The sequence below is a fragment of the Zonotrichia albicollis genome, chromosome 11, assembly GCF_047830755.1.
Source record: "Zonotrichia albicollis isolate bZonAlb1 chromosome 11, bZonAlb1.hap1, whole genome shotgun sequence".
Classification (NCBI taxonomy): Eukaryota; Metazoa; Chordata; class Aves; order Passeriformes; family Passerellidae; genus Zonotrichia; species Zonotrichia albicollis.
The window spans coordinates 10,424,383-10,433,219 of NC_133829.1; the positions used below are offsets into that span (position 1 = coordinate 10,424,383).

The 8,837-nt window shown below is 47.8% G+C and overlaps 1 long non-coding RNA gene across 1 annotated transcript; it reads right to left on the minus strand.

Annotated features, from left to right (window-relative positions):
- Positions 1 to 6,775: 6,775 nt before the first annotated feature.
- Positions 6,776 to 8,837, minus strand: LOC141730570 (uncharacterized). Its single transcript, XR_012582150.1, has 2 exons — positions 8,499 to 8,837; positions 6,776 to 7,805 (listed from the first exon to the last, which is right to left on the minus strand). It is a non-coding gene; the product is annotated as an uncharacterized LOC141730570 (long non-coding RNA).

The following is an 8,837-nucleotide window of genomic DNA, read 5'->3' on the forward strand; positions in this document are numbered from 1 at the left end:
ACTGAGGGCAAAACTTCGCCAGAACATCAAAAAACAAAGGTGTTTGTAGTTTCTCCTTGAGCTTTTTCAGTGCCAGTGATTCAAATAACTTTTGATCTTGAAGTATTAACATCAGAGGCGCATCTTTTTATATGTCTTTCTGAACTTGGACTGTCATTTTAAAGTTTTCTGACATTTATATCAAAGAAGTCTTGTAATATTCAGCCCACTATTTAACTGCAATTTTGCTACAAGTTTAATAGAGTTCTTGAAAGTGGTACAGCACTTATAATTATATTTCAATTTGCCAGCAAATAAGGAACTAGTTTCTTTTTAAAATGTGGCAGATCACCCTTAGGGGAGCAAACTGAAACTGAGTAAAGAAAACTGGGTTTAGTGCTTCCTTTTTGATAAGCTGGGAATAAGCAATAACTGTAAGAATGAAATTGCAATTGCTTTGGGAGTGATCCATTTGCATCGGAAATTAGGGAAGTTCCTTGCCACTTGAAGCACTTATGGAGAGTATCTCACTGTGGTAATTTTGGTTCTATTATCAGCAGAATTTAAGAAAAAAGCATACAAATGTTCTACAATACCATGATTTTTTAAAAAAGTAGTTGAATTTCTATTTCAGTGTAAAAGTGTGCAGTTTATACAGGTTGTTACTGTCCCCATGAAAAGATGTTTCTGTAGTTATAGGTGTATAGATATTTTTGTTGTGAAAATAATTATTCGGGAAACAAATCTACTTTTCTTAAGGCATTGTTTATAGAAATGATTTCACCACTTACTTTATCTGGTAAAATCAAAAATAATGTATCTGTGGTAGGGGTAGGGATCTTTAAAACTCATAGAGGTGGCTATGTATACAACCTATTTATATAAATACTCTTAAGTGTCTCTGTCAATAATAAAACATGGATTACAAATCTGTAAAAGGGAAAAATTCTGAAGAACTTCAGTCCTTAGTTGGACCAAGTAGCAATGTCTGATTAAGGCCAAGGCCCTGATCCTGCTCACACATACTTTGGAGTGTTAGTGCCACTGGCTTAAACTGGTGGCCTGTTTATCTGCTTAAGTTGTGTGCAGGCTGTTGTAGGATTGGAGCTGAACAGTGACAGATAGTATTGACCTGTGTTTTAAAAATTCATTATAGAAAATGTTCAGTAATGCACTTGTTGGTGTTCTTCTGGTAAAGCTAAGAGGTGTCTTTATGGGTGGGTGGGAGCTTACACAATGTGGTTCTGTCCAGTTCTTTAACACAAGCTTAAATTTTAATAATGTTACTTTAAATATGTATGTAAAAAAGTATTATTGTTTGAAAAGCTGCTGTTGCTGAAACTGTCACTTAGTAATTCTTGTGAAGTTGTGCCAACTAACGAAACTGTTCAGATTATTTCAGTGTCAGCCATTTAAAAATTAGACATGGCAATTTGTTAACAGAACAAAACCCAGCAGAAACAAGCCATAGAAACCAGGAACAGGGGGCTCACCCTGCCACACACAAGGAAACATGAGAATGTCTGACCCAAAACTTCCTCACCAATGAATGCTAATGCTGAAAGTAGAAACCCAGTTGGCACAGCCCACGTTCTAAATGTTCATCAATAGTTCATATAATTTACTTTTTAAATAGATTCTAATAAGGAAAGCTGTTTAATCTTCAATGTCTTAAAATTTATAGTAATATTTAGGTTAAAGTAGTAGAAAAAACATTATAAAATACAATATGAAGGGGTTTGTTCCATTTCTTTTTTGCTGTATGAAGGATAACTGTTCTGTCTACCGTACTTTTTGGAGTAATAACAGCTTTTTTGCACTATGTAAATACTAGTGGGGATTCTTGCATAACTAATAAAAATGATTGTAGAAATTTATGGCTTTATTCCAGTGCTGTGTTTGTTCAGGACTCTGTGGTGCTGAGGTGGGACAGGTGTGTGTCACACTGCGGCCACAGGGTGGAGGAGCCGTGTGTGGCACTGGGGGTGACACCGAGTGGGAGTGGCTGAGGCAGAAAGCAGGGTGAGCAGAGGGCTCTTCACATGGATCCCAGCCCTCTGTTGTCACCCACCGTGTCACTGACAGAAAAACCCACCCTGCTTCAGAGGCCCTGGGACTGAAGCAGGTCCACAATATTGAGCTGGAAACAATGTTTTACTTAGGAAATGGGCAAGGATCAGCACAGGTACTTCCAAAAGCTGGGATTTCTCTCATACTCTACTGGATGAGAACTTGAGTTGATCTGCCTTTATTGTTGGAGAGATGGATGGAGTCACATCTGGAAAATAACTTCAGTTCCCTGTATGTTGTCCCGTTTAACTACTCACACCTCTGTGTCAGTAACAGTGACCTGTAACGGTGTCATTACCTGGGCTGCAGCTCCCACATGTGAAAATACCTATAGCAGTTCAAAAAGGATCAAGCTTTGTCCTGTAATTCTGAAGTTTCTCTTTATGTACCTGAACTTCATGTTTCAGTTCTGTTCAGTTCAGTTCTGCAGTTGTCTTCTGTGGAAGTGCTTCTGTTACAAACCTCACTTTGGAGGTTCTGTGACTTGCAGTCAGAATTACTCCAGCAGTTACTCCTCTCGTCTGGGGTCAGCCTCTGTCTTCTCTACCTGATAGGAGTTTGGAAAGTACAAGAAAATGTGGGTGGCACAGTGTGACCTGTGCTGTGGAAATGACCAAAAATTAGTTACCCTTATGCCTTTACAAACTGAATTTTTTTACTCCCTCTTAATTTCTTTGCCATTTAAGAAACACTAAAGTTGAGCAAATTTCCTTGCCTCTGGTGAGTTTTTAAGTGGTGCTTTGCACTTTTGCACATACCAAAAAGGCACCACAAGAAAATAATTGCTCCTGCTAAATTCCTTCAGGCAGCACTGCCCTGCCTGTGCTCCCACAGCAGCATGGGCTCTCCAATACCAGGCTTATAGGGATGGGGCTGGAATTTTCTGAATCTGTGTCCACGAGGTATGGAAAGACCCCAGTCAGTCAAACTGCACTAAGCAAAAAGGACAGTTCCTTGGACTTGCTTTTAGATTTTTGGGATCATTGTGAATAAACACAGGGCTTTATTAATTTTTTGTTTGTTTATTGTTGTGGGATTTTTTTTTTTTTAAGTGCTACTGGGCAAAACCAACCCATCCCAGAGGAGCTGCTGCCAGCTGCAGGCTCTTTACCTCAGGGGCTCTTTTATGAGTTAGCAGGTGCAGGGGAAGCTGAGCTGGAATGCACTTGCTGGGCCCAGCTGCAGCCCCAGCGTGCTCCAAGCTGGTGAAGGAGTTTTTTCCAGGGAGCCTGGGGAGCTCCCACACGAGGCAGAGGCGTGGGGGCTCTGTCTGGGCGCCATGGGAACACCCAGCTCTCTCCTGTGGTGGGCAATTACTCCTCAGTGAGTAATGAGGAATTTAATCATCATGTAAGGCTGATAACAGACTTGTTCCTCTGCAAAGGGCAATGGGAGAGGGGCCCTGGATGGACTGCATGTCCCACAGTTATCTGTGTGCAGCTCTGTTTGGCTTTGGCTTCCTCAGGAGACTCTGGAGGCTGCAGCAGCACTGCTCACACCCACAGCAATTCAGGCTGTGTTTACAGGGAAAGTTAATGTGTGTCCACACCAAATGTAAAACAACTTCAGCCTTCTGTAAGGCTTTGTACTTTTGTAGGCTTCATTTCTTGCAGTTATAAAGCAATAATAAATGTCACTCAAAACCTTTGGGGGTTTTGTACAGTTTTTGAAAAAATTGTAGTAAAAGTCTTCCTGTTAAGTGGCATCTCTCAGGGAAAGGAACCCTAAATGTATGTTTATCACATTAAACTCCTTATAATGCTTTTCCTGCAAGTGAAGGTCACATTTTCAGATGCATTCTGCCCAAGAGTGCTGTTTCAAGGTCTTGGGGACTTCCTGCCTGCAGGTGTGATGGTGTCTCTTCTGTCATTGATTGTCTTGAGTGATAGGTAAGCACCAGAGAAGTGAGGATGCTTGGCAAAAAAAAAAAAAAAAAAAAAAAAAAAAATATATATATATATATATAAAGCAAGAAGCAGCTCTTGGAAAGTTTTCGTTATGAAGGAATATTGACCATAGAGGAAGAGAGCAAATTAACAAAAAGAAGTGATTGGAAATGCCCCCATGTCAAGGTTTACTTTCTGATTTTTTCCAAGTTAAAGGCAATGACCAAGTATAGAAGTGGCAGATGCTGAACAAGGGTACTTCCTTCAGTGTTTCCTTGGGTCTCCTCTGCACACCAGGAGACACTGGGAAAATTCAACCCTGTGTGGGATTTATTATTTCTAATATGGGCTAGAGGATTGCCCTACAAAAATACAGCTTTAAAGATAATTGCAGGAAAGGATGGTTCCCTGCCTGCTACCACGAGGATACCAAGCCCTGTGATGCCACTAAATCATGACTGCTCCCAACTTCCTTTGGAGCTGACTGGTGATGCTGTTGCTGAAATTTGTTTCATGTGGTGGGTTATTCTGTTGAGAGGAAGCTTTAGGCTGCTATGGGCTGAAATTTCTCTTTTTATTCCTCCTGCAGTGGGCTGTGCTCAGATCTGGATCCAGTCATTAGACTCTTAGTGTGCTCTCTGAGGGCTTTATGCACCAGATGCCAGGTGATGCTGGGTTTTGCTCATGGGCACTCAGCCTCCTTGCAAGCAGCCCAGCAAGTGCTGCTGACTGTACCTTTGGGCTCTCAGTCTGCAGATCCCTTCAGGAAGCAGTGGTTAGGGCAGTGTGGTGTTTTCTGATGTGCAGCAGCTCTATGAGCTCTTCTGTCTTGGAGATGGGACAGCTGCAGCACAGGTGCCCCGTGCTGTGCTCTCCTCCCGTGCTCAGCTCTCACTGTTTATGTTTGATGGCTGCTTTCCCTCAGAGCTCCAAGGCCTGGCTCTGTGCTGGCTCATGAGCAGCCTTTAGGCTGGATTTTGGGCTTTTGCACAGGACTCTCCATCTCATTTCTGTTCCCCTGAGCTCTGGGACTGTCCTGGGGGAAAGGACAACAAAGCCCAGCAGTGTTTGAAGGAGGAGGGGAGGAGGTGGTGGTCCTGCCAGGCAAAGAGGATGTAAAACCAGAGGGCATGGAGCACATCCAGCTCAGCCCTGTTGCACAGCAGGCTGGGTCCTTCCATGCATCCTGCTGGGTGTGAGCTTTGCCCAGGTGGAGCTGCCCTGTCCCACTGCTGTCTCAGAGCTGCAGTTTTGGAGAGAGCAATGTTACTGTGGCTGCTGAAACTGGGCTGAGCTAAACACAGCCTGGTGCCCAAGAAGGGAAATTGCTACTTGACTTTTTCACCCTAGATTTCTGGGATTAGCTAGAATAGGACAGAATCACTGATAGTCTAATCTCTGATTTTTGTATCTAGGGCCCTTTGTCCTCCTCAAACCCAGTAGCTCTGATCCCTGTGTTTTCAGCACAAGCAAACCCTCTTGGACTCTCCTGGAAAGTAGGAGGGGCTGCAGTTGTCAAACACATTTGGTTTTATCTCATTCAGAACAATGGATGGGAGATACAACAGTGAGAATGATTCAATTTGGGGGAAAAGACATTTCTCTCAATTGAAATAAAACAGTTTGTGTGTGTGACTTTCTCTAGTGAAAATAAACTGCTTCAGGCTTCCCAGAGGTGGCTGCCACCATATTGCTACCTGCCACGGGATTTTCCTGCCATTCTGTAACAATTTGCTGATTTCTGCCAGGATCAGCCAGGCATGTCAATGAGGAAGTAAGGCAGATCAGCTCGGTGCACCTCAGCATGAGTTGACTCTGCTGTTGCTATTTATAAAGGGAAAAAAGTCCCTTGGTTAGTCCATACTCTAACACAAAGGCCAGGCTCTGATGCACGGGTTGCAAGCAGCATGTAAAGGCTTCCTCTGGGCTCCTGCGAGAAGCAGCTGCTGGCGGGGTGTGCTCTGCAGGTGTGCGACAGCGCTCCTGCCCTGCGTGCTGCCCCCTCACTCCTCAATGCGAGACTGCAGGGCCGGGCTGGGCCGAGATGGGATGGGCCGGGCTGCCTGCTGCTCTCCTGCTCTCTGCTCTCCTCTCAGCTGGTCTCCAGCTCACTGCGAACTCTCCCGCCCCCAGCGAGTGCTGAGTGCCCCGCACTGAAGGAGCAGGTGGGGTGGTGCCATTAGGACGAGCCCTGATCCCACAGCCCCAGATCTGAAACGGAGCCACTGCCACAGGTGCCCGAGGCTCCAGGCTGATACTGCTGCTCCAGCCAGAGCAGCTGCCTGTGCTGATGCTGGGTTGTGGCTGCTGCTGCCTTGCCTCCTGCTCTGCAGCTCTTTGAGGGTGTCAGCAGTGGCTGGAGCTGCTTCGCTGCCCCAGCCCTGTGCTTACACCTCCTGTCCCCTCTGGCAGTGCCTGCCTGGGGCTGCTCACAGCAGGCTCTCCTGCAGCATCTTTGAGGCTGAGAGGCTGCTTGGGGCTGTAACAGGGGGTGCTCGAGGGCTGGGGTGAGATGGGTAACAGAGATTGAGGCAGAGGTTTCAGCTGTGCACCATTAGGGCATTCCCATGTGTGGCACAGCCCTTGGTCAGCAGCCATGGGAGGGGAAAAATGGTTTTTCCCTGTGTCCTGCTGGGGCAGCAGCAGGGGTGGGCAGAGCTGGGAGGGTGAGGAGCCCTGAACACAGTGAGCAACAGGGAACTCAAGCTGTGAGCAAGAAACACAGGCTCCTTTTAGACAAGGCTGTAGGCTCACTTTCACCAGTGCTTAAAGGAGCTTTGTTCTCTGTGCTGGTTAGAGGCTGATTTCCCAGTATCTTAAACAGAAATCTTGTTTTAGCCTTGAGAAAAAAAGCTTTTTTATTTATAAAGGCATGGCATTTTTCTTTTCCCTGCTCTCCCTCCCCACAATGGCTGGTATTGCTTGGACAATGCTGCTCTTTGCAGCCTTGTCCGAGGGGGTTCTGCTCTGAGCTTGTATTTCCTGATCACTGCTGAAAGCAGAGCTTGTCACAATGGCATTTTTCTCTGGAACCTGCAGTAAAACACCAGCCATTCTTCACCTCCCACACTGTGATCACACTTGCTGGTGCCTGTGAGCAGAGAAATGCTGACTGAAGTGCCAGCCTCCCTTGTGTCTCTGGAGACGCCACCCTGAGCCCCCTGGCACCCTGAGAGGGCAGCAAGGCTTTGGCCATGGGGCAGCAGATGCTGGTGCCGTGCAGGGCTCCAGACACAGCTCATGGGTGATTGTGAAGGACAGGCTGCTGCATTACTGTTTCTTTTTCTTGAAAATGTCCCCTTTCACCTCACAGGTTTAAAGCCTGCCCCATTAACCCTTTTCACCTGCCAGCTCCTGTTAGCTGCAGTGGGACATGGAGGGGATTGCAGCTCCTGCAGGCCCAGCAGGGACCCCACTGCCCATTTTGTCACTCACACAGGCAAAGAAGGCTCAAATCACCTCCTGAGGAAGAATCAGCAGGCAGGCTCAGGAGAGGAGGACTTAATGCACAGGGGAGTGTCCTGGTCACCAAGTCATACTCTCCTGGTGCTGTCATCTATGCCAAGGGGCTGCTGTAAGGCAAGGAGACCCTTGCTGTGTGCTCAGAGACAAGGTAGGAAGGATGGTAGGGCTGATCTTGCATAAAGAGGAAATTTGCCTTGTCTCTTTGCATGTGTTTCACGGCAGTAGAGAGAAGGCAAATCTGGGAGGTTCCCCCGTATGGAAGCTTGGGGCATCAGTGTCTCCCAGAATGCTGATCCTCCATGGGAAGCACAGTTTGCACTCCCCTCCTCATCACCAGTGTGGGCCCCATGGCCTCTCCATCCCAGTTTTCCTTCCAGCCATGTTGATGTCATGTTTAGCATGGCACTGAAATGAAAGAAAAATGCTCATGCCAGGAGAGATTCTGTGCTTTATGTACAATCAGTAGTGCTGCTAGTCACTTCTGAAATTTCTGTTCCTTTGTGCTCAAAGCCATCATTAAAGCTTCATGAGAAATTAGTAATTCTTTGTAACTTGTGGCTGGTCCAGGTTTTGCCTTTGGGTTTGATTTTGTGAGCAGTCTGAGCCATCCTCACCAAAATGGGCTCATTCGAAGCAGCCACTGCCCCTTTGAGCCACATTTCACTAAAAGAGTTTGGACAGGCTTTTTCCCCTCTACTTTACTGTGGCAACTATTGCATCTCTAGGATTAACAGCAGCTTTCACACAGGGGTAAAACCAGGGAATGGCTGCGATGAGGCTTCTCTCTGTGAGAGAGAGCTGTCATTCTCTCTGCCTGTCACGGGCAGGGCGATGGCAGCACGGCCTCTCCTGGGGCAGCCGCAGCTGATGCACAGCCCTGAACACCAGCGGGGAACGAGGCCGCAGCACCGCGAGCATGGGGAGGGTGAACTCAACACGGCAAATGTGGGGAGAGAAATCGCCTCAGCTGAGCAGGGAGCGAGGCCCTCCCGCCGGGTTTCGGAGCCCCGCGGCGCTGAATTTCCCTGCCCGGGGGTCGGAGCCCCGCACGGGGCCGAGCTAACGCGTGCCCTGATATTTTCGGAGAGTAAAGCAAACCTGTCTCGCTCCTTGGCTGCCGGCGATGCCTGAGGGGATGCCCCGGGCTGGAGCTGAGGGCAGGGAGCGCTGGACGAGCCTGTCCTTTCCTTGGCGCCGGCCGGGCAGCCAGAGAGGCATCGCAGCCCCGGCTCCGGCTGGGCCCCGGCCCTTGGCTCTGCCGGTGCAGCCGCGGAGGAGAGATGGCCGCAGAATGGGGATTTCGGGGATTTTTGGGGATTTTGGGCATTTTTGGGGTTTTGGGCACCACCCCGAGGGTCCCTCGCGCCCCCTCTCCCCCCGCCCCCCGCGTTCCCCGCGCGCTGAGGGCGCGTGAGCCGGCGGCGGGCGGTGATTGGC